The following is a 25,248-nucleotide window of genomic DNA, read 5'->3' on the forward strand; positions in this document are numbered from 1 at the left end:
GATTTCCCATTTCTCCTCTTTAAACCTCCGGACATCGAGGAGCAAAATTCGATAACCTTGGTTAACACTGAGTGGGAAGATCTCAGCTTCTTAGATGACATTCAAAGGATGATTAAGAAACTAAAGCCGTCTAGAGCCCCTGATCAAACGCAGATTTGAAAACACATCTGGAAGAGTGGGCAAGGTTCATCAGCCAAATATTTGCTAGGAGCAAGGAAAAAAGATTGATTCCATCGTCGTGGACGACGGCCGTGATGGTACCTATTTTCAAGAAGGGCCTCAGAGACGATCCGGCAAACTATTGCCCAATAGCCCTCTTGAATATAATTGGGTAGATATTTGCATCGCTGCTCCTCGATCGATTTCAACTCTGGGCAAAAAAGTTCTCTTGTCTCGATCCTCTTCAAACAGGTTTTCTAAAAAACACCAGTACTTCAGTTAATACTCCTATTAAACATAATCAAGAGTAGGATTAAGGAAGGAGCACCAAAGGTCTATTTAATGTTCATTGACCTTGCACAAGCGTTTGATCGAGTTGACGGAGAAAGACTCTGGAAGAAACTCTTGGACTGGAAGTGCCCAGTATCTATCTTGATCCCTCTCATGGCATTACATTCAAACAATAAAATGAGTGAGACTCAGTCGACAAGGTATCCTTTCGGCAGAAATTCCTTCCTATTGTGGAGTCGAGCAAGGCTGCCCTTTGGCACCCGCCTTGTTTATCTCCTTTTTAGGAGATTATCAAACTTCAACAACATTGTTTCAAGCTTTTCCCCCCAAAAATCGGAAATACAGAAGTACCAAGGCTATTATATGCCGATGATCTTATTTTAATAGATGAAACTCCCATCGGCCTTCAGAGGCAATTAGACCATCTTGACCTCCTACATCAATCAAAGCAACCTGGAAATTAATAAGAGTAAAACCAAAATTCTAATTTTAGAGAAAGCTCCCAAGAAAACCATGAATCACAGCTGGTGTATTGATGGAACCAAAGTCGACCAAGTTGTCCAGTTTAAATACCTAGGGAGAACAATTGACTCTTCAGTCGACACGGGCATGCAAAAAGTTCTTTGGTCTAAGATACGCAATCTTGCGGCCCAAACTCGTCTAATTGACAAAGTATGGCAGGTTCTCCCTGGTCCCTGCCCTACAATTTTACAAATCCAAAGTGATTCCACTGATTATCTATGGGGTGGACGCAAGTTTGTCTATTCCGTCTGTCATATGGCCCAAGCTGGAAGTGTTTTTTTTTTTTTTTGGCGTTATGTACTAAACCTTCCAAAGTCGACTCTAATAGCAGTCATACGACAAGAGTTGGGACTGCTCTCTCTCTCTCTTGGCATCAATTGACCACACTATATGCAATTGTACAGGAAGATCCTAATTCAAGAGGGGCCTTATCTTTATAGTCTGCTGGCTGGCGAACTGACTAAAGGTAATTGTCAAAAGCTAAAAATCTGGGTCGACAAGAAAACAGCTCTGCTTAACCGGATAGCCTGCACAGAGGATATTTTGATTACAAATCCACAAAGAGTGAAGCAGAAAATGGAAGATTGGGACTGGATGAATACTCAAGAACAAGCCTCATCCTACAAATCCATCTCCCACTTACCTTCAACAGCACGTAAGCGTAAAGACCTGCTGCCTTATCTCTCTAAATTTCCTGACAAAACCTTAAGAGCTACTTTCTTGAGAGCCAGACTTAATCTTCTTCCTACCCGTGAAATTCTGAAGAGAAGATCTCTAGCAAGCTCTAAGGAGTGTAGACTCTGCCCAGCGACCCACCAAACTGAATCAATTAGACATTTTATGCTGTCTTGTCCAACAATGACTGAAGTAAGATCTATTTGTCTCCTTTGACCTCATTGTAAGATCTCTAAGAGGAAGAAGCTTGGTGATCTCGTCATGTCTGGAGTGAAAACCAGATGAACGATTGCAGGAACAAAGATTCTAACAACTGCCTTAAAGAAAATTGCAACAAAAGAACAACATTTGAAAACTAAAGCCATCAAAATTTGAGTATTTTTTTTTTAGATGTCTTTCTTGTAAAAGCCCAAATTGTGGCTCTTCACAAGTAGATAAAAAAAAATAAAAAAGTCAAGTTGCAAGCTACCAGCTACCCATAAAAAGTCACTTATCACCTCAATTCTAATATACATACAGCCAAATAATCACTCGGCAAGAGTCAAACATCACTAGCTATTGGCAAGTGCACATTTTGAACCCTGCCTTTTTATTATAGTTCTCGTGCTTACGTTTTAGTTGGGCATCATAAGCTGTTGTTGTTGCCACACCACATTCTTGTCTTTGAATAAGGGTATTGAACTGCATATGTGGCTGTTGCGTGTTCTGCCTGACCTTAATCATACAGTAGATTAGAGGCAGCTTCAGTACAAGTGTCTGAGTCCCCTCCTCTCTACCTACCCCCTCCTCTCTACCTACCTTCTCCTCCCAAGGGTCATTGCAGTACAAGCTTATTGGACACAGTAAAGTTCAGCAAGGGATGTCGCCACTGCAAGCAGTATTTGCATGTACATAGCATGGTCGGCAGCAGCGCAAGCATCCCTCTTAACACACAGGACAGTGGAAGCATGACCTCACGCTCCCCAAGTTCATAACTCTGAAAAGAACATGTACAATAAGAACAGCTGCAGAAAATGTGTTCCTCCGGAAAACCCACCAAGGCAAGCAGAAGAGGGATCTTCCCTTAATTACAAAGACAAGAAATACAATTGTAGCTTTTCGAAGACTGCATCACATTGGTAGGCAAGCAGCACAGTAGTTGGCTTATTTTACAGTGTGACGCAGCATGAAAGAGTGGTCTACCAGCCCAATTCACTTTCGGTGGCAAAGGCTGCTTGTAGCACTATCTGGAGCAGGTGTTTTCTGGGACGGAGGCAAGCTAAGATAGCCCAACAGCTGGCTCTTCTCTCCATTAGGCAGTTGGGTTGCCATAGCGAATCTGACTGTTCTGTCATCGTTGTTTTACATCCGTTCAGAGATTTCTGAAGTATTTGTATAGCACTAAACCTGGCAGAATAAACTGGTACCAAAGAGAAATTAGACTACATGGCTATATAATCGGGTTACAATGTGGGAGGAAAAAGAAAGACTGGACCTGTGCACAAAGATTTGGTTAAACAGAACTGTTTTTAACGGGTTACGAAATTGTGTCAACCCATGGTAGGGAGTTCCAAAGTCTAGGACCGCAGAATGCCAAATGCTGTTCTACTCTAGACACACACTGGGAAGTTGGGACCACAAGTTGTGTCCGGCTTAGTTGATACCATTTGAGCTTTTCTGCCAGGTATGACGGTGCAAGACGGTGTAGACATCCAAAGACCTATCAGAGAATTTTTCAACTGATTCTTTCCTTCACCGGAGCCACTGTAGAGATCTATGAAGTGAAGAAATGGATGTTGATTTCGGGACTTTAAAGATTAGTCTAACTAAGTCGTTTTGTGCTCTTTGAAGTCTTGTCAATTGTTTCTGTGGGCATCCTAACAGCAGACTGTTTCCATAGACCAGGTAGGAATTGACTGAGGCTCCCTCCACCATAGCATGATCATTTGGCAGTCCAAAAGTGTTGGCAAGACGCAGCAGCCGTAGAGAATAAATCCCAGGTTTTAAGTTTGGAGGCATAAATGAAGTTTGAGAACATGAGACAAATGGACAGGTTGATATTTAGATGAGGTAGATAGCAAGTGTTTGGGTCTGAACACTGCCACTTCGGTTTTATTGGCATTTAGCTGCAGGCAATTTTGGGATATCCAAATACTGACTTCGTCTAAACACTGACCCGCTTTCTGAGACGACTTCTCAAAATTGCAGACTTTCAGAAAAATCTGTGTGTCTGAACAAGAAATATCTCCTGAAAATATCCATAGGTTTCATATAGAAATTGAATAAAAGGGGTGCAAGAAAACCACATTTTGCAGTCCGAGTGTCTGAGAGATGCCCCTCATATTTGAAGGAGTTAAATCATTTCATTGACAGTCTCCGAAACTGCTCCTACTTCCTGAGACTGGATAGTAAGATACCATGGTTAACTGTATCAAATCCTGCAGACAAATCAAGCATCTCAAGTTCACTTTTATCTGACCAATCCAGTAAGTCATCCCAAACCGTGACCAGTCCAGTCTCCGATCCATGTTTCGGGTTGAAGCGTGATTGAGCAATGTTTGCTTTTGGATACTTGTCAATCTGTTCCTGCAATTGGTTGGTCACTATTTTCTCAGGGATATTACCTGGCCAAGGGAGGCCTGCAACCAGGCGATAATTTTGAAGATCATTGGGATCAAGGTTAGATTTATTTCAAAAGAGGAGATATTGTGGCGAGTTTCAAATCAGATGGAACAATTCCTTGTGATGGCGCATTTTATATCTGCTATCAACGATTCACTAAGCCAACTGCATGAAACTGGGCTGCACTAGCAGGGAGGACAAAAAAATGAATCCTTCTTTAGTGAAGCAAGGATGGTACCATGAGAAACAGCACTCCAGGCAAACAGTGGGGGTACTAACCGGGATTACAATGGATATATTTTCCCCAGAGAGTCCACTGAATGCGAGTACCAAAGCGTTCTCTGTTTCTTCGGTCCCCTTTGCATGAGTGGTGCAAGTTTTTTGCATATGGAGTTCAGCACTTCAACCTCTTGATTTAAAAAAAATAAAAGCGTGAACACTCCTGGCAATCGGGTTTGGGGTTAATCGAAGCCAAGGCATTCGATATTTGGATGCCTGGAATAGTCGGTAGATTTTTTTAACCTATGATAGGTGAGTGGTGACTTTGTTGGGAGGCTTTGATATGATAAGTCATTTTCTACACAAGTGTTTCTAGGTGTGACAAGACTAGAGGGGGAAGTCCGAGGGAGGACAAGACAAACTAGATTACTAGGCCTTGTGTTAATCCGATCACGCAAGTGCGAGAACGAGAAGTGCAAGGGGAAGAGGGTGGTGCAAGGGAGAGGGGAGGGGAAAAGCAATGTCCTGAGTAAGTGCAGCGTGGCTCGGGGTAGTGCAAGAGGGACAAGGGACTGTAGGTTTACAGCTACAGCCCCTAAGTGCATGGTAGGCACGGAGGTAGTGCCAGGGTGACTGATCAAGAAAGAGCCTGGTTCCCAGTGAGACCCTGAGGGTAGCCAAGCAACCAGTAGAGCAGACAGGTAGGTCAGCAGGAGAGAGAGAGGGGGCAGAGGGGGAGAAAGAGGGGGAAAGAGAGGGGGAGAAAAAAAAACAGAAGAGGAAAGTTTTGAGCTGCTTCTGGAACGGCTCCGGTTTGAGAGGGCCAGGGAGGCCATTCCAGAGGGAGGCACCTGCAGAGGAGAGATCTACCCCCCACTGTCTGCCTGGAGAAGCGTCTTGCCCAAAGGTCTGGAGGAAATGGGTAGAGTTGGCTCCCAGGGTCAGACTTGAGCATAAAACGCTCTCTGGCACCAATGTGTCCCACATTTGCAAATGGCAATTCATTCCTTTAATGACACTGTTATAGTACACAAGGGAGTGTCTTTTGTTAAAATGTAAGCAAATTGTGATATTTAAAGAATATTTTTTTGGCAACAATGGTCAAAACTACTAGCTGCATAGTGAAGTAACTCCTCAAACTGGCCAAATAAGTGGCCAATTTAGACCCCAAAAACTGGCCCACGGGGGATATGTTGCACACCAAAGGCCTTTTTAAAAATGCCTTTGTTGCATAATCCACCTACCCACCTGCTAAAATCAGCTCTCCTTCTGAGGTGCTGTGAAGGCCAGGGGGCCGGGATGGGTGTTTTTATTAGATGGCCAGTCAAAAATACCATGCTTTCCCCCTGGTGCCCCCAGCACCTTGCATACACACGTTATGTTACTTGCCATTTATATAGCACCTTATATCATTGGTATGACTTCAAAGTGCTGGTAGGTTGAACGCCCTCGGGAACTGCAGTTCAGGTCAGTAGAGAGAAATGGTGTTGTATGGTGCGTGGGATCACTGGATATGTGTGCAGCTGGTGTAGTTGTCGGATGATAGCGGCTTCCTAACGATAGGTGTGGTGCTGGAGATATCAGTTCGATATGTGCAGTCTGGTGGGTGGACACCCAGACTGGGTTCTGGCTGCGTTAGGCCTGAGGAATGCCTATGTGAGCAGCTGGTCGGAATGTGCTCGGCTAGATGTGTTTTATTGGGTGATGGGTATTCATGGGTTTGTGTTTGTGCGGTTGTGTTCGTATGTGAACAGCTAGGCTGAATTATCAGAGGTATAGCTGTGTTCTAGTTGGGTGATGGTGTATAGTAGAGAGTAAGCATAGTGGTGGGATATGGTGGTTATCTGTAGGGTGCCTGAGACCAGGCACGTGAACAGGACGGTGGGGACCTACATAGGGACATGCGGATACATGGGGACACGGGACGGTAAATGTATAAATGGGGATACAGATATACATGAGACGCAGGCCAAAGTTCACAATTTCATCTAAGTGTGGTATATGCTATCATTCAAAATTCTATCTAGATGCGACAGGGGCTGAATTTAACAGTTCTCTCTAGCTAGCTTTGGCAATTATGCTAAAATGTAATGCATGGCAACTTTTATAGTCCAGCCATGAATAGATTTAGGCTGGTGGTTACAAATCTGTCTAAGTATGCATGGGGCAAGTCTATGGAAGTCTACGTTCTGGAAATATAAGGGAGAGTGGCGGGGGCTTTCTGGAGTAGAGTAATGGCTCTACACCCCAACCATGCCACACTTAGTTTTTGTTGGTGTCTGTTAACTGCTGGCCTCATTGGCTTCCCCTGCGGACACCTGCAGACACTATCTGGAGCCGCCTCTGTTGTAGCCACCCTTTGCTTTGGTGCCCTTAGCCAAAGGGGCTGCCCCCGAGAGGTCAGTTATGACCACAGTGGAACCAATCACGGTCAGGGGCGGGATGTGAGGCAGGGAAGGCATGGGCAGTGTAGCCAATCGGTCACTAGACTCGAAGGCGGATACATAGCCAATCAGAGCGGGGGTAGGGCTCAGACACCAGGAAGGGGAGTGGGGAAGGGGAACGTGAACTCAACACACTGTGCCTGGGGAACGAATTATGACCGCCAATCATGTTGCGGGGCTGGCTGGGGAGGCCGGATTCACACTGTTCAGGAAGTGGGAAGCGAGGAGGTGCGGACGGACTGGGCAGGGGATATTTTTAACAAATTTGGCTGGCAACGGGGACCGAGAGGAGGGCAACACTCACCTGGGCAGGATCAGTGGGGGAGGGTTAGGGGTGGGGGAGGTTGATTGTGTCGGGCACAGGGGGGGGACCAGGGGACAGGGATAGCCTCTTTTTACTATCATCGATGTCCAGTAAAAAATATCATGCCTGCCCCCTGGGCCCCTCGGCACCAATTGCAAACTGTTTTGCTTTTTACCTAATTTTCTTTTTTAAAGTATGCTCTAAAATGCAACATTTAACCCATTATTATTTTTGGTGGGTGCTGGGTGGGGAGAGCCCAGGGTGTCTGGTGGGGTGGGAAGAGCACAGGGACTGGGTAGGAGTGGGATGAAGGAGCCCAGACACTGTGATGGGAGCAGGTGAGGGAGCCCAGAGACTATACTGGGTGCAGTGATGGCGCGCAATAGTTCATAGCCATTTGGACTTACTATTTGGCATTTTGGGGGGGGGGGGGCACGGCCTGCCCACATTTTGCTTGGGGGCACGGGGGAGGGTGGCCCATGCCTAAAATGTTTCAGGACCACTGGACTCTAACCCTTAGAGAGTTGGAGGTAGCTGAGCAAAGGGCTCGAGAAGGAAGGTATTTTGGAAGAGAGCATTGAGTGTAGTTCGGGCCCCGGCCCCAGAAAGCCTTGTGGACAATGCAAAGGGTGTTGAACTTGATCCTTGCAGCAACCGGGAGCCAGTGGAGAGATTTCAGTGCTTGACCGATACGGTCCCTAGGCTTGAGGCCAAGGATAAGTCTTGTAGTGCTGTTCTGGATTAGTTGCAGAGGGTGAAGAGTAGAGAAAGGCCAATTGAGAAAGAGGCTATTGCAGTAGTCTAGCCTAGAGAGAACCAGGGCTCTGGAGACACTGAGCTTCTGGGGGAAGTGAGAAAGGGCAGAGTCCCTTTGAGGAGGTGCAGCTGGTAGTGGGACTTCTTGGCGGCGTCCGAGATGTGAGGAGTGAAAGATAGTGGAGGTGAGGCCAGAGTGAGCAAGGGAAACAGGGGCAGGGGTTGATCTCCGTCTTACTGGCATTAAGGCAGAGATCATTGGAGGTGCACCAATCCTGAATTGCTGGTAGACAGTCAGGAATGAGAGAGAAAAGGAGGCTGAGGGGAGCCTGAAGGAAAGCAGAGTGTCATCCGGATAACACTGAGTTGGAGGGGAAGGTAGAGATCAGGTCAGTCAAAGAGGCCGCAAAAGCAGGGTGAGAGCATGAAGCCCTCGGGGAATGCCACAGGTAGAGAGAGGTGATAGAGGGAAAGGAACACGTTGGACCTCAGAGGGGTGGTCCAAGAGGAAGGTCGTCGGCCACTCCAAGGCCTGATCCATGATGCCGAGGTTCTCAGGGAGTCAATTGATCAGGATGTTGTGGTTGACCGTGTCGAAAGCAGAGGAAAGATCAAGGAGGATGAGAACAGAAGGAATGCTGGAATCAAGATTGGAGAACAGATCTTCATGGGTGTTCAGGAGAGCAGTTTCCATGCCTCTGGCAGCTCTGAAGCCAGAGTGATGGTCCTGGAGACAACCAACAGATTCCGTGTGGAGAGTAAGCTAGGAGATGGCCAGCCTTTCCAAGAGTTTGTCCCGGAAAGGGGTGATGGAGATTAAGCAATAGTTTGCCGGGCAGGTAGGATCGGCAGACGGCTTCTTGAGGGTGTGCACAAGGGATTGCTTAAAGGGAGAGGGAGAGTTCCAGTGGTGAAAGAGTGATCACAGAAATAGGCCAAGGCTGGAGGGAGGGTGTCAATATGGTCATTGATGGTTCTGGAGGAGCAGGGAAGCACTTGTTTGGACGACACTTTCATGGATCTGATTTGTCTAGAAACCTCGGTGTTGTCTGAGAGAAAGGAGGAGGAGAGGGAGAGTTAGCCAAAGGGGGGCCGAGAGAGGAAGAGGAGATAGAGGACAGGATGTCCTGAGTTTTAGCGAAGAAATGAGAGGCCAGAGCCATGCAGAGGGCCTGCAAGGGAACAGGAGAGTTAGAGACTGCAAGGATAAGCCAGTTTCTTGCAGACTTTAGAGTTTAGCCGTGTTGTTAGAGGCCACATAGATGCATGCTTGAATGTTTGCTCTCTTCTTGGACAGGACAGAGTCTGTATTGCCTTGGGAGCAGGCGGCAGGCCAGTTTGTCAGAGGATGCGCCAGAAGCACTCCACTTCCTCTCAGCCACCCTGCACTTGAGTTTTAGGACGGCGAGGTCTGAATCATACCAAGAGTTGCACTTGGAGGTAGGCTTCAGCTGGATTCTCGAGACGGGGGCAAGGATATCCAGGGTGTTGGAAATAGAAAGATGCAGATTAGAAAGGGCCTTGTCAATGTGCAAGTAGGCCACAGGAGTAGGAGCAGCACAGTAAGTAGAGGCAAAGGAATCCACTGACGCACGCTTCATGGGCGAATGACCGAGAAGGTAGGTGGCAATGCTGGGTGGGAGCGGGGGGGGGGGGTGGTTTGCCTGAGGGATATAGTTTCAGATGTGAGGAGAGTAGAGAACATCCAAAGTATGTCAGGCAGAGTGTTTCTGGCCAGAGGACAAAATGGAAAGGGAGAGCGTGTTGCGGAAAAGCCCAGAGGGGGGATTAGAAGCATCCAATTAGATGTTGAGATCTCGGAGGAGGAGAAGTTGAGAAGTAGAGGCAAGGAGAGAAGAGGAGAGGTTGGCCCATTCAGAGAGGAAGAGGGCGACCTGGTCAGGGTGGCCTGTAGATGGTGGCCACAGTTGGAGAGAGCCAGGAGAGATGGAGAGCCTGCAAACCAGGCAAAGGATTAGGCCTGCATAGGGATGACAGAGGCTGGGACCCACTCCAGAAAGATCGGTGCTACTCCTGCTCCAGGTCGGTTGGTTCTGGGTTCGGAGAGGATCTTGTAGCCCACATGGAGAAGTGTCAAACCTCATGACAGAACTGGCCGTAAACCATGTCTCGTGAGAGCAAGGATATCAGTTGGAGTTCTTCGGGGAGCTGATGGATTTCAGAGGAGTGTTTGACAGCAGAACAAGAGTTGAGAGTAGCGACGTGGAGCAGGTTGCCTCATTTGAAAGACTTCCGTGGAGGGGTACATGCTTGAGGTACACCCTGCAGAGGTGGCAGAAGAGCCCAAGGGTGGGCAGATGAGGAAGATGAGGGTGGCGGAAGGAGTAGCAGGAAAAGGGAGGAAGTTGATAGACGCAGGAAATTCCTATCAAAAAGGATATTGGGCTGAGGGCCCTGAAACAAGACAGTGCCCTTCAGATAGACCTTAATCAGGGTCTTGGAGGAGTGGATGGGGGCCAAGAGGACCTCCAACCTATTGCCACCGTTAACGGGAGAGGAGGAGAAAATAGAGGATTGAGGGAACCGAGACCATATGAAAGGTCCATAGGTCTGGAGAGGGGACGATAAAGGATGTCAGTGAAAGTCTGTCTGGAGGAAGCACTGGTGTAGGTATCAGTGATGGGGAGCTCTGGGTTGGAGACCAGGATGTCCCTCTTGAACTTCTTCCTTCCAGACTTAGTGAGAGGGATAGGGTAAGGTATACAGTAGCAGTTAGAGAAGATGGGAGGGACTGAGAGCACCATAGACGGTGTGAAGGATGTAGGTGGAGGAGCAGGCGGCCGAGAGAGACGCACAGTCCTTTGGCACACAACTCAGAATGTGCAGGGGGAGGAGGAAAGGGTTGCTGGGTTCACAACAAAGGAAGACACAAGAGGGGAACAAGTAACTCACAACATTGAACGGATCGCTTTGTGGGGGTGAGAATCTAGGTGGGAGTCTAGAGAGAACCAGCAACAATGCCACAGTTACCTGAATGCGAACACCCAGATGTCGACTTTCCCAGAAGGTGGAAAAAGTTTTTTGAGCACAGCACAATACAAACCCCCCCGATTCGTCTTACCTGATCAGTCGCAGCAGGTCGACAGTTGCAGGCTACGTGCTACCATAGCAGACACCACTGCAGCTGTCCTTAGCCTCTGGTCCTTGGCCGAGGGGGCTGCCACGGCAGGGGGCCTGGGTGGGCGATTTTAAAAGGCCCGCCAATTAATGGGCGCGTGGTGGGCCATTAATAAGGAAGCAACCGGGACAAAGGGTTGGGGGAGTGGGAACATGCGCTACAGCGCAAGAATAAAACCTTTACAGATGCACAACCTACTGTGCCACGGAGCTCTTGTTCTCATCCCGGCAATGGAGAGGTTGGGGTTGGCCTGTGGGGACAGGGGGAGAAAACACATGTTGGTGCATGCTTACCTGTTGTCTGAGCAGGGGTTTGGGCCCTGGGTTCTCCCGGTCCAAACAGGAATTGCCCTTTTCTTGGTCTGCCCTTCCCTTCGGACGCCAGGGCGAGAGATGCCCTTGATCTAAGAGTTAAGAGCCGACAGGAAGAGGCAGGGCTAAGAAGGTGGGTGGTGCTTAGGCCAGGTGACCTAGATCCACTTGCATCTGCTCACCAACTGCAAAGGAAAACGGGCTGGAGGGCTGCTTAAGTAGGGAAAAAGGAAGGCACCAACAGTTTAACGTGATTGACAGGTGGGCGGGGGCTTAGGCCTGTTGACCTAGATCCACTTGCAACTGCTCGCCAACTGCCGCTTTGGTAGTTTCCCGATGGATGAGAATAAAAATAAACTAACAAAGTGGTCTGCCCAGGAGACTGGTATCGTGCTGATCATTGTAAATCCTGGACCACGGTCAAAGATGGGATCTAAGCAGTGACCATGTTGATGGGTGGGGAACACGTCAAGAGGTCTTGTTTCATGGCTATTCAGGATATCCCATAAGTCAGTTGCATCAGCTGTTGTGGGATCATCTAGTCAGATGCTAAAGTCACCAATACAAGGCATCAGCTGATGTCTAATTCTAATACTGGATAAAACGAGGTCAATATTGGTCAAGAAAGTTTTAACATGACCAGGGGGTCCATTACCCAGTATGAAATGCAATGGTAGGAGACTGCCAGACATTCATATATCCCACCTGTGAATAATCACAACCTTGCCCCCCAACCACCGATCCCCCTTTTAATTGCGCATTTGATAGTTTTAATTAGGTACCCTAGCGGGACTAACAAGTAGTACATGGCCAGGGACGCATCAGTAATAAATAGAAGGTCCAAACCATGTTCCTAGGTTAAGTCAAAAAGTTTGCCTGCATGTAGCACTGCAGACCTGGCATTCACTGTAGAGGCTTTAACTAGCAGTGGTGAGACAGTCGCAACGTCCTTAGTCTTGGGGGAGGGAAATCCTTCAATCCCATGGCCACAAATGCTTTTTAGGGTTCTTAATGTCGGATAACCTGGGGTATAGTTCCAGAAGATATTCCCTTGAATAACTAACTATGGCCATGAGATCCAAAACCGTTTCCACTGACCACCACTAAAAAGGACTTACCTAGCACCTCTAACCAAGAGGCAGAGCAAGAGTAATTTCGGAGACATAAAAGGGCAGCGTACCACGACGAGCAGCCGACGCTAGTCAAGCCTGTGGCTCAAAGAGATGAGGTAATTCAATCCGTGATGGCTCAGGGAAAAATGGTAAATGTAGATCCCAAACTATATAGCGAGCAATAAATTAATAGCAACGAGCTGAATGGCTAAGACAAGTTTAAACATTACAAGAATCTAGGCATCGAAAAGAAATTGCACACGTAGGTTCATTCGCTCTCAGTTTAAAATCATTCACGTGTAACAGAACGCTTCATAAAATGTTCTGATGCAGAAGCACATGCCTCCTTTTATGGCATCTGGTTGTTTACTGCAAACTTTGATCTTCACCAGCACAACCTATATTGTCTGCGTGAGTTAGATTAATAATACTGTTTTAATTCAGAGCTTGGATGGCCTGGACTGAAACTATATAAAAATAAAACAATCCTACATCTTGCTGGTGTGGATGTGAAAAGCTCTAATCCCTATGTACCACCACTGGCACTGCGGTGACAAAGATCTGCATACTGAGAACTCCTGGTATCTACTGAAGGCCAGTCCACCTCTGTGAGGAAAAGAATTAATGAAAGTGAAGTCTCTGATGACGTGCTGCTTGGCATTTATGGAACAGTGGAGCAGCAGGGGCATTGTGTCCACTTCATTGTGATACTAACTCATCACACCCTGTCTAGGGAGGGGAAAAGGTTGGGGGTACCTGGATATTGATCTCTGGTCCCTAATTAGGATTTAGCTGCGCTCCTGGCCTTTTTGTCCCCGATTGAGTTCTCTCATCCAGAAAGGGAGTTTGGGAGTTGGACTGGAGTTGGCTTTACGTTTTTTTTTGGCTACACAATGTGTTAGCCAAGTGTCCATATGTTCATTTGGATAATAACGCAATTGTAAAAGTCTATACCCCAGTGCTCCAAATAAGATTTGGAAGTGGGAATATTTTACTCCCTATTTTTTAAAGGTGGAGTAAAATAATTTTTTAGGGAGTACAAGTGTAATTACAGTTTCCAATGGGAGTATTTTATGAGTGGGTAAAAATGTGTTTAAACTGAAAAATGGAAATGTTTTTGTAATAATAATTTCTTTGCACCTAGAAGTTATCCGTGCACATAAAGATATAGGTTTACTTCTTCGCATCAGGCAGTAATTACAGTAGTTTTTTCCTATGGGAATACGTGCACTACTGGCCAAAACATATACATGGAGCTTTGTGGGTGAAAGCTATTTGTTGAGAGTATTTTTACTCCCCTTTATTCTTTGAGTATTTGCCTATTTTTAGGGAGTTAAAGTGGCCCATGCACCCCTTATCTGCAGGGCTGCTACACCCTCTCTATTTTGTTTTGCGGTCTTTTGTTTGAATGGATCGTGAGGAATGGCCAACATTACAATTCTGCCTACATAGGCTCTGAACAGGACCTATCAAACTCGCATCGTTGCTGAAACTCCTGGAAGCATTCTTGTTTTTGTAGTTTTAGCTAGACTGATGGTGGGCGCCTTGCTGCTGCTTTGGCTGGACTCTAGCTTGCTGCTGCTCTACCACGTGTTTAATCAGTGGGACATCTTGTCTTGCCTCCTGCAACTGCTTTCCTTTCTGCCGCCTTGAATGATCCTTTGAGACGACTCGTGATATGTGTGCTGCATCTCTTCGGTACTCCATCTCTGCTTTCCCTGTTGAAAAACCGCTCATTGCCATGGGACATATAAAGTTAGTTCTTTGTTGGTATCCTAGTATACGAGCCGCATTTTTACCTGGGACTCGTGTCTACTGACCAGTGACCTCAACAAGATAGTCCCGAATCCTAAATCACTTATGCATCAGGCTCTGCCATTGCATTTGGCCACTGTCCCCAGATCTAATGACTCTTTTCCCCTCCTCCTTACACGACTCCAAATCATTGTCATCTTGCATTTGTCTATCGCCTCCTGAGATAGGTTATGGCGCCAAAGCACTTTTGCTTTTCAGAGAGGCTAAGAGTATGATCGAGCAATCAGTCGAGGTGGAGAGGAACAAAGCTTGGTAGATAGTGATGGTATGGGGGCGAGGGACAGATGAGATGCTTAGTGTCTGGTCCTGTTCACCACGGCCTCCTTCCTTCGGGTGCATAGGAATGTTTTATTTGACAGATTGTCTTCTATGGCAGGGGTCTGAAACCTTTGGCTCTTAAATTGTATTGGACTAAAGCTCGCTTCAGCGTTATCTAGTCCGTGGGGAGGGGTGCAGAAAGTCACAGACCAAAACATCAGGAGAGCCGCAGGTTGCAGACCCCTGTTATATAGGCTAGAGTCTTGCTTTGTAGCCATTCTTCTCCAGGCCTCAGGTGATGGAACCGGAGTTCTGAGCTCCTCCGATAGGGTCTCTCTGACTCCTTTGCTAAGTGCTGCCGTCTCTGCATCCAGGAATTGTGAGTAATGCTCCGCTTCTTTTCACCATAACCACTGGAGACTTTTTGGATTTGTCCCGTTAATCCCTACGATCCGACTTTTGGAACTCTTAATTAAAACTCTCTAAAAGTGACAATCACGTTGAACTTGCCTGCAAACTGACATTATGCCTTTGTCTCCATTGGGGTCCTGACATTTTTAGAGCCAGCCTTGTAAAACATTCCTTCTGTTTTTTACATTTTTTAAAATATATACATATGTATGCCTTTTTAGATTGATCAATCAATCACTCTAATGCACTCTGTGTTACTTCTTAAATAGAAAAAGTGTGCTCAGATGTGCCTTTCTATTCGTTTTGGGGTGAGCGAGATCCTTTTTGGACCATGCTGTGTTAACTGTATTTTTAATCAGTCTGGGATTTGTGACCATATGTGCACTACAACACTCTTTCTCCAGCATGGGGTCTGGCATGGATTCACATGGTCATGAATATTCCCCGTCGTCAGGCTGGGAATCCTCGGTAAAGAAAAAACCAGTATCAGTTTCGTTTCTGATCTGTCTTTCGTAGTAATAACCAATCACTGGTCTCTGCGTCATACTGACCACAGCCAATGACTGCCCTCTACCTAAGCACCGCCTCTGGCAGCCATCTTCAGATTTTTACCGCACGTTCATGTGTTGGGATCCTCGTGCTATTGCTCTCGAGCGTTAGTGCTATTTTTTCACGTTTTTTCTCAAAAACTTTGTTTTTTCGGTCAAAAGAGCCTCAAGCTCCACCGACTCTCCATCCGATCAACGGGGACCCGTTTCGGATTCGTCTGCGCCCCTCAAGGGTGAAGATTTCGTCGAGCTACGCTTTTGGAGGACTCCAGAAGTTTCTCAGGCCCGGCCATGGCCCAGGAGAAGGGAAGCTCGACGCCCGGAAAGCTGTTCAGTGTCTGCCCTGGATGCCAGCTGCAGAACGTCTTCAAGGAGGACGAACACTCTTTTTGTCTTTACTGCCTACATGAGGACAAGACGCACGTGGAGAAGAACTGTGCGTTTTGCGGCAACATGTCTGAGCGGACCATGAAGAAGAGGAAGAAATCCGAGCGGTCTTCTAAGACCTTTGAGGACACCCCGGCGACGGGGGTCCAACATAAGGCCAAGCACCGCGAGTCCGCTGGCACCGGGAGCGCCGAACGGTCGGGCTCTACGGGCGCCAGGCAGGGCGCACCCTCCCCAGCACCATCAACCACGAGCCAACGCTCTGGGTCGGGTAAGAGGAAGGCCGAGCACCCGGCGAAGCTCCTGGAGAGGCCCCGGTCGAGCTCGAAGGCGGAGGGGGAGCGAGGCAGTGTTCCCCCCCCCCTCAAGGATAAGGCGGTGAGCGCACCTAAGGTGGTGAAGGCCTTAATCCATCCGGCCAAGCCCTCTATCGAAACTGTCGCGGCGGCCCTGGCTCAGCCTGTGAAGGCTACACCAGTGGTGGCGACCTCGGGGCTCAGAGTCTCCCTGCCACCGGAGGGAGTCCTCTTTTGTGCCCATCGATAGGACCCCCGTGAAATCCCCCCGTGGGGAAGAAAAAGGGGGGGCAGGGCGTCGTCGTAGATTCGGCCTCAACCTCGGAGGAGGAGCTGGTCGAGGTCTTAAGCCACGGCCTCGGCGTGGAAGAAGACCGGCCCGTCGGGATGGATCCCGACGCAGGTGACAACGACATCGTCGAGGGTACCGACGGGGCCCCTGATCGCCCGTCGGATTCCCCTCTGCCAGCGCCGCGAGACAACTCGGCGGCCATTTTGTTGGCTATACAGTCCTTATGCTCTGAGATAAGGACGAGACTACCGTTGCCGACGGAACCTCTCCCGTCGGGGGACCCAGAACCGGGAACTTCTGGTGTTCCCCCTACCAAGAAAAGAAGGATCCACCCTCCACCTCCTTTTCAGCCGTCGCGCCCCTTCCAGCCCTCCTCCCCGTTCACCCGAGGGGATGATACGGGGACTGACACGGCAGCGACGGGTACGGACGACGAGGTATACGACGAGGATGTACCGTCGTCGCCTCCCACCAGGGCTTCTCCGCCCGACGAGATTGGATCTTTCCACTCAATGATCGCCAGGGCATCCGAGCTTTTCCAACTCTGCCCTGAGGAGAAGAAGAAGGAAGGTTTCCTTTATCAGCGGCGCGAGGCCAAGAGGAAGACGGTCCTCGCGGTGCCTCTATTGGACGACATTTGGGATGAGGGCCTCACCCTCCTCAAGAACCCGTCCACGACGCCAGCTAGAAGAGACCGGTACGAGAAAAAGTACCGGGTCCCGGACACGGCCCCCCTGTGCCTCCGGGCGCAGCCTACCCCGGACTCCGTCGTCTCCGCGGCGGCCAGGAAAAAAGCGGGGGGGGGGTGCGGCCTCCACATCGACTTCCCCACCGGACGGCGAGGGAAAGAAATTGGACGCTATGGGACGCAGTGTCATCTCGTCTGCAGCGACGACGATTAAATCTGCCAACGCCTTGGCTATCGTGGCCCGATACGACAGGGAGCTCTGGTACAAACTGGCTCCCCTGCTGGACTTCTTGCCGGACGACAAGAGGGCAGAGGCCCTGGATATCCTGCAGGAAGGTGAGGTGGCTTCGGACCACGCCATTACCGTTGCGACGGACATCGCCGACACTGGGTTCCGCCAGTTGGGCAACGGCGTTTGCCTTAGGCGGCGTGGATGGCTCAAGGCTACGGACTTCCGTCAAGACGTTCAGACCAGAGTCCTGGACATGCCCTTCGATGGGAACAACCTGTTTGGGAAAACGGTGGACGATTCCCTTCAGGCCATTAAAGCGGACACCGAGACAGCCCGGGCCCTTGGAGTTCTGCAACAACGACGGACGCCCTTTCGGAGCAGCGGAGGCAAGGGCGCCTCCAAAGGTTCCGGCGGCGGTTTCTCCTCCTACCGTCAAGCGGCCCGCTTGTCATCTCAGGAGGCCTACAGAGGACGAGGCAAGCCTGGCGGACCCCGCCGTCGTCGCCAAGGACAAGGCGCTAAAGCCTCGTCGAAGCAGGATTGAACCGGCCGGGGGGTCGGGCCCCCACCGAAGCACCCCGGTGGGAGGCCGGCTGGCGAGCTTCGTCAGCGTGTGGGAGTCCATCTCCACCGACCGTTGGGTGCTGGACGCCTTGGCCCGGGGCCATGCGCTCGAGTTTCAAAGAAAGTGTCTGCGCGGTCCCCCCCGTGGCCAGGAAAGAACTTCACGTCCCTCAACTTCTCCGGGAGGTGAAGGCGATGCTCAAGAAGGGCGCCATCGAACTCGTCCCAAAGAGGCTTCGGGGCTCCGGAGTCTACTCGAGATACTTCCTCGTGAAGAAGAAGACGGGGGGATGGCGCCCCATCCTGGACCTGCGACGTCTGAACAAGTTCATCAAGGCGCAAAAGTTCCGGATGGTCACCCTCCAGCACGTCCTGGGTCAGCTGGAGGAAGGAGACTTCCTGACGTCGTTGGATTTGGAGGATGCCTACTTCCATATTCCCATCTTGAAGGGGCACCGAAAATTCCTCAGGTTTGTGGTCCAAGGGCGGCATTACCAGTTCAAAGCCCTCCCCTTCGGTCTACGGTCGGCACCCAGGGTGTTCACCAAGTGCCTCGCACCGGTGGCGGCTCAGCTGCGCCGCAAAGGGATCCACGTCTACCCCTACCTGGACGACTGGCTCATCCGAGCCAAGACAAGGGAGCTCGCCGTGGTCCACACGGCAAGGACCGCCCAACTTCTCACGGACCTGGGATTCTCCGTGAACTACGCCAAATCCCACCTGGTACCCGCGCAAGACACTCTGTTTCTGGGAGCGAGGCTCAACACAGTGTCCCTTCGGGCCTCCCCGTCGGAGGAGAGGACCAGGACCATCCTGGGCAAGGTGCAGCGGATGTTGGTGGCCGACGCGGCCAAGGTGAGGTCCATCAAGTCCCTCCTCGGAATGATGTCTTCCTGCATCTACCTCATTCCCATGTGCAGGCTCCGGATGCGCCCGTTGCAGGAGTTCCTGGACGCGCGCTGGATCCAAACGACGGGCAACTTCGAGGAAAGGATCACACTCGACGAGAGTTTCCGACGAGCGATCCGGTGGTGGGGCACCCGCGCGCATCTGACGGCGGGCATGGACTTCCAGACCCCAGCCCACCAGGAGACACTGACCACGGATGCCTCCCTGGAAGGGTGGGGAGCGCACACCGAAAATCTGCACGCAAGGGGCCTTTGGCTCCCGACGGAGAAATCCTTACATATCAACGTCCTGGAGCTCCGTGCAGTGTTTTGGGCCCTCAGGTCCTTCCTTCCGTCCCTCAAGGGCAAGGTGGTGAGGATCTTCACCGACAACACCACCACCATGTTTTACATCAGAAAACAGGGTGGAACCAGGTCCCCAGCACTGTCCAAGGAGGCGCAGGACCTGTGGCATTGGGCAGTCGCCCAGGGGATGTTTCTGGTGCCGTTTCATCTGGCAGGGATAAAAAACACCATCGCCGACTCACTCAGCAGGGAGCTGTGCTCGTGCCACGAGTGGGAACTACGGCAGGATCTAGTGGATCGCCTCTTCCGACGGTGGGGCACACCCCAGATCGACCTGTTCGCGACGGCGACGAACTCCAAGTGCCGGAGGTTCGCCAGCAGGTTTCCCCAGGCGAGGAGCATGGGCGATGCTTTCTCGTTCCCCTGGGAGGGCCTGTTCCTCTACGCGTTCCCTCCTTTGCCACTGCTAATCCGGCTCGTCAACCAGCTCAAGAGGTCACGGTGCAGGATGATCCTCGTCGCACCTGCGTGGCCGAGGCAGATATGGTTCCCGGACCTTCTGGACTTGTCAGCGTCCCCGCCAATCAAGCTGCCGGTGGACGCGGATCTGCTCTCCAGGGAAGGAGGCGCCATCCTCCACCACGACCCGAAATCGCTGAACTTGCAGGCCTGGCTCCTGCAGCGCTAGAGTTTGGAGGATACGACATACCGGCCGACTGCAGAGAGGTTCTTGCAAAGGCCAGGGCGTCCTCGACTCTTAAATGCTACGGTCACAAATGGAAGAGGTTCTCTGTCTGGTGCCACGCACAGAAGATTAACCCTCTACGGATTACGGCTCGCCAAGTTCTGCCGTACCTGCTGACGCTGGCCAAAGCTGGACTGGCACACGCGTCCATCAAGATTCATCTTGCTGCGATCTCCCGATACACCAGAACCACGGGACGGACGTCCTTGTGGTCTCATCGTCTGGTCAAAGAGTTCATGAAGGGACTGTTCAGATCGTTCCCGCCGGTGAAGGCTCCGGCCCCGGCGTGGGAGCTCAACGTGGTGCTGACCAAGCTCATGGGACCTCCGTTCGAGCCTCTGCACTCGGCCCCGTTGAAGTTTCTGTCGTGGAAAACAGTGTTTCTTGTGGCCATCACCTCCGCACGACGGGTGGGAGAGATCCAGGCCCTTTCCTGCAAGGCCCCGTACTTGACTTTTCACGACACGAGGGTAGTGCTCAGGACGCACCCCTCCTTCATGCCCAAGGTACCGTCGGACTTCCATCTCAACGAACCCTTGGTGTTGCCTGTGTTCTTCCCGTCGCCTTCGTCGCCGGCTGAGAGGACTTTGCACTCGCTGGATGTGGCTAGAGCGCTGAAGTTCTACGTGGACCGCACAAAGTGTTTTCGGAAGACGTCACAACTCTTTGTGAACTTTGGACCTGTCAATCAGGGGAAGGCTCTCTCGAAGGCTTCCATTTCCAGATGGCTCTCCGGCTGTATCATGTACTGTCATCGGTTGGCAAACCGACTGCTGCCCGGCCGTCCGAGAGCCCATTCCACCAAAGCGATCGCAGCTACCACGGCGTTCCTTTCTGGTGTGCCCCTGCTGGACATATGCAGGGCTGCTACGTGGAGGTCGACGCACACCTTCACGAAGTTCTGCTGCGTCGATCGGGATTCCAGGGAGGAGTCCAGGGTCGGCCAAGCAGTGCTGCGCAACCTGTTCGCCTGAGGTGAGCCTGGTGAGGAGGTAAGATGCTTAATGTTGAGTTTGATGCAATGCTTAATGTTGAGCCTTTGCCACCTCCCATGGTTGTGCATGTGTGTACTGCTATGTATTCTTTATTCATGAGCATGTGAATCCATGCCAGACCCCATGCTGGAGAAGGAACAAGTTACTTACCTGTAACTGTTGTTCTCCAGCATGGGTCTGGCATGGATTCACATGCGAACCCTCCCGCCTACCCCTCTGCGGCTCTTCACTTGGTCATACTGCCACTTCACGTGCTTCCAAATCTGAAGATGGCTGCCAGAGGCGGTGCTTAGGTAGAGGGCAGTCATTGGCTGTGGTCAGTATGACGCAGAGACCAGTGATTGGTTATTACTACGAAAGACAGATCAGAAACGAAACTGATACTGGTTTTTTCTTTACCGAGGATTCCCAGCCTGACGACGGGGAATATTCATGAGCATGTGAATCCATGCCAGACCCATGCTGGAGAACAACAGTTACAGGTAAGTAACTTGTTCCTTATCAACTACTGTACTGTAATGCGAATTAACTGTACTTTTTTCACAGTTCATGTGGGTTTGGTCTTGGTTGATCCGTCACTGTTTTTTGGCCTCAAAATGTGCACTCCTATTAACCATTGTCGAGTGTAGTTGACTTGACAAGTAAGACATTGCTGTAAATGTACAGTGTAAGTGACCGTTTATGCATGGCTTGTTGCTTGCCACTTGACATTGTTATTCCATTCATATGGTATTTCTTAAGTATTTATTTGAACTATGTTTCCTTAATGCAATATGTGCCCGAAAGCGTGTCTGAGTATATATTTATAGTGCGTTGTGTGTTTTTTATTGTGTGGGGGGAGTCATACCTTGATACTTGCCCATTCCCTCCTGAAGGTTAAGCTATATTTCTCTGTCAAGTTACTATGTTTTGGAATGACATTGTAGCTAGTCGATGTGCACAACCTACTGGTTTGGTATTTTGCACACCTCGCCAGAGGGCTTCAGAATTGTATTAATTATTTATTGAAAATAATATCAATCACCACTGTAAATTAAACAATGAATAAGGATTTCAAATCGCCTATGCCAAACTGAATCCCCTTTAAGGACAATTTTTGAAGAAAAAGCATAGTGAGATCAATTGATTTTCCGAGGCCGACAAACGTTGAAACCTTGATTGCTTGTTTAATACTCCTTCTGGATGGAAGACTGTTGTATAGTGCTGGGTAAATTGTAATTGTTTATTTGTAAAGCGCTTATACACAAGTGAAGTGCTTCAAAGCGCTTCAAGGTGGGAAGGGAACAAGGGATTACAATCATTTCTAGGCCTTGAAGATTCAGAATAATCAAACGGTAACTGGCGTACTAGAGCAGAGGGGTATAAACTAGTGTAAGTGTGTGACAGAGCGAGAGGGGATCCGGGGGCGTACAGTACATAAACTACAGTACTCGTCCTGGTTGGGGAGGGGAGACAGAGGGAGGACCGACAGACAGCCTTGCTAGGCCTAGTACATTCATGCAAGTGAATGTGCAAGTGCCAGAGACACGAGGGGGAGTGGCAACAACAAGTGCGCCCTGTCCAGCAGGTGCCCGGATTAATTGCAGAGTGGGAGTGGGTGCTCCTCTCAAGGAGCATAGTGCAGAATTGCCAAGCAAAGTGCATAGGCCAATAGGCAAGTGCAAGACAGAGGGGCGGGGGGGTGGTCAGGGGTTACGGATGGGACCTGTAGTGCTCTGGAGGTGCACTAGGTGGCCAGTCAGCAAGCTGAGCACAGGTTGGGAAGAGAAAGGACGGCGGGAAGGTAGAGGGGAGAGGGAGAGAGACTGATTGAGTTTCCGGAACTTAAGGAGGTCTAGTTCAAGACGAAGAGAGGCAGGGAGGCTGTTCAGAGGGAGGCACCTGCAGAGGATAAGGATCTAACCCCAAATCTCAGTTTGGAAAAACGGCTCTCATGCAGAGTGGTAGAGTGTTCAAATTCCTCCATTTCTGTACATCTTTTTACTTATATGAAAGGACAGATGTAGTTTGAAAACTAGCTCTGCACTTTGTAATGCATACAATCTTCTGCATTATCTGACATAATGTCTTCCTGCACCAACCTCCATGAAGCATGGGATCGGTATTGTGGGGGCAGCATTGACGCTCCAGGCTCTCCGTGTGTCCGTTTTCTTTTACATACATTGTTTTGACTTTGAGAAAAAGGGAAAGGTGAAAAAAAACACGGGAGGATGAAGTAAATTGGAGCTGGTGGGTGTGGAGGTGAACTCTCCATATGCATCAACTTACTTGCCCCAATAAGACCCCACCTCACCAAACGTAGTGACACCACTTTTTTGTTTATTTATTTTTTTAAACCTGGTTTTGTCATGTTGAGTATTTTTTACACATTTACACATCCTTGTGAAAGAATGGTGGTGCCTCTGTGTCCGGTTCAAGCCCCACGAATATTCCTTCTGCATCCCCCAAAACCCAACATGTCTTCTGGTTACTTCTACCGGCAATTGTAATCATTGGTTGCATCATGTATTGTTGGTTTTGGGGGCCTTTTATTATAGTACAGACAGGTACATCTTGCAGCGTGTATCTTCCAGCAAAATAATTCTAGGTACCAACTAAACATACTGAATTGGAATGCTAATGTTTTATTGTTCCTCAGAAAAGAAAACCATCTCTCACAAATGGCGTTCCTTCATATAAATGTGTGGGGACCGGGGCCACTGGTGGTCTGCTCACTGGATAGTCACATGGCCTTGTTGGTCAGACGAATTATAAGTGGCATATGAGTTAAATACTATATTGTGTGGCTCTTTAGCAGCATTCCAACCATTTTGCGGCACACTTAAAAATTACAGTGCTTTTTTAAATGTTGTTGCAAGGGCCAAATCGCTATAGCCTGGATGATTTGGTAAAGAAATTATATAACCACATGTAAAATATCTGATTTGAAAGACCGGTATAAAGGATAAACCCTCCATTCCTTTCTCCTCATGCCTAGGGCCATCAACGTCTTCAAAGCTGCAGACAACGTGCTTTGTGTGCCTATTGCTGCATTCCTCCTGTTTTGTTATCGGGTGAGGTAAGTTCTGCTACCAGAGTATATTTGAACACATTATATCTGACAGTCATTTGCCATGTAATGGGGCCACCATTCTGTTTCTCTTACCGTCCTGCGAGCAAGATTCCCACTTCTCTCATGTAACTACATCATGTTCTAGGTATGCTTGATGGTGGTTCTGGAATTCTTTCAGCCCTGCATTCCTTCAGGATCGGCTATCTGGCTATGAGGACAATATAGAATCTAGCATTTCTTTAGCAAAGTCTGTTGCCAGAATGTAGACCCAAACTAGAGTTTCTGCTCGCTAACTAGCCTTTTCCACACATCTGCAAATACCTTGCCAACTGTTCTCCAGCAATGAGGAGCCTCGGACATGTCATCGGCATAGTTTTATTTTAGTTTTTAATTTGTTTTTATAGTTTTTTTTTTTACATATAAACATGCCACCTCACAACTGTGGCTTAAATTCATATAATACACATTTAATAACATAACTGTCATATCACCCCCCCCTCCCGTCCTCCTTCGCACTTCACCTCTCTGCTAGACCTCAATTGGCCTCCTCCCACCTCACTTTGTCCTTTCTCTGCACCTTTTTGTGATATCCCAGCACTCTACAACACATCTCATCTGACATAGGTTGTCCCAGTTCTGTCTTGTTCGTACCATGTCCACCCCAACCGTAGGCATCAGCAGCTCATATATACGGGAGACTTCATATCCTCCCTCTGACACAGTATAAAAATCTTCCACAGCCTCCACCGACTGTAGAGTCGTTTTGGTATCTGGCCACCTTCGCCGAAAGTACAGCAGGAGTCGGGAATGCGTAATATGTTGACCTCTATGTATTCCCAAGTCACCCGTTAACTCCTCAAACTCCATTGGCCTCCCTTCTTTAAGTATGTCTCCCACCTTTGCCACTCCCATGGGTTCCCACCATCTCCTCAAGCACAACCTGACATGTACATCTGCTCCTCCCTAGCGCCACCAATGGTATCTGTGAGGAATACGGTGTTGCATTGCCTATCCCTTGACATGCTCTGTGCCACACCTTTCTCCCCAGGCGCAACAGTAGACTCTCACCTGTCCCGCACGAGTCGGGCAACCATATTGTTTTGTTAAAAAAAACGGGGTGCATTCCTTACGTACAGCCTTAGCTCTGGTGTCTGTTCATCCGATAACCATCTGGCCACAAACTGCAGCTGGCCGGCCATAAAATACACCTCAAAGTTAGGCAATTTTATACCTCGCTGT

General features: G+C 49.3%; 2 protein-coding genes across 5 annotated transcripts in view; one reads left to right on the forward strand and one right to left on the reverse strand.

Annotated features, from left to right (window-relative positions):
• Nucleotides 1–25,248, reverse strand: part of LOC138583265 (uncharacterized) — a 560,015-nt gene that overhangs the window by 364,941 nt on the left and 169,826 nt on the right. The window lies entirely within an intron of this gene.
• LOC138583266 (zinc finger protein 182-like) overlaps nucleotides 1–25,248 on the forward strand; it is a 100,607-nt gene that overhangs the window by 36,351 nt on the left and 39,008 nt on the right. For 2 of the 3 annotated variants that reach the window (XM_069655349.1, XM_069655350.1), the window contains exon 2: nucleotides 23,935–24,015. The gene's annotated coding sequence lies outside the window, so the exon portion shown is untranslated. The remainder of the gene's footprint in view (nucleotides 1–23,934; nucleotides 24,016–25,248) is intronic. The other variant, XM_069655351.1, reaches the window with a different exon arrangement.

The sequence above is a fragment of the Ambystoma mexicanum genome, chromosome 3q (genome assembly GCF_040938575.1).
Source record: "Ambystoma mexicanum isolate Mex_15411 chromosome 3q, UKY_AmexF1_1, whole genome shotgun sequence".
Classification (NCBI taxonomy): Eukaryota; Metazoa; Chordata; class Amphibia; order Caudata; family Ambystomatidae; genus Ambystoma; species Ambystoma mexicanum.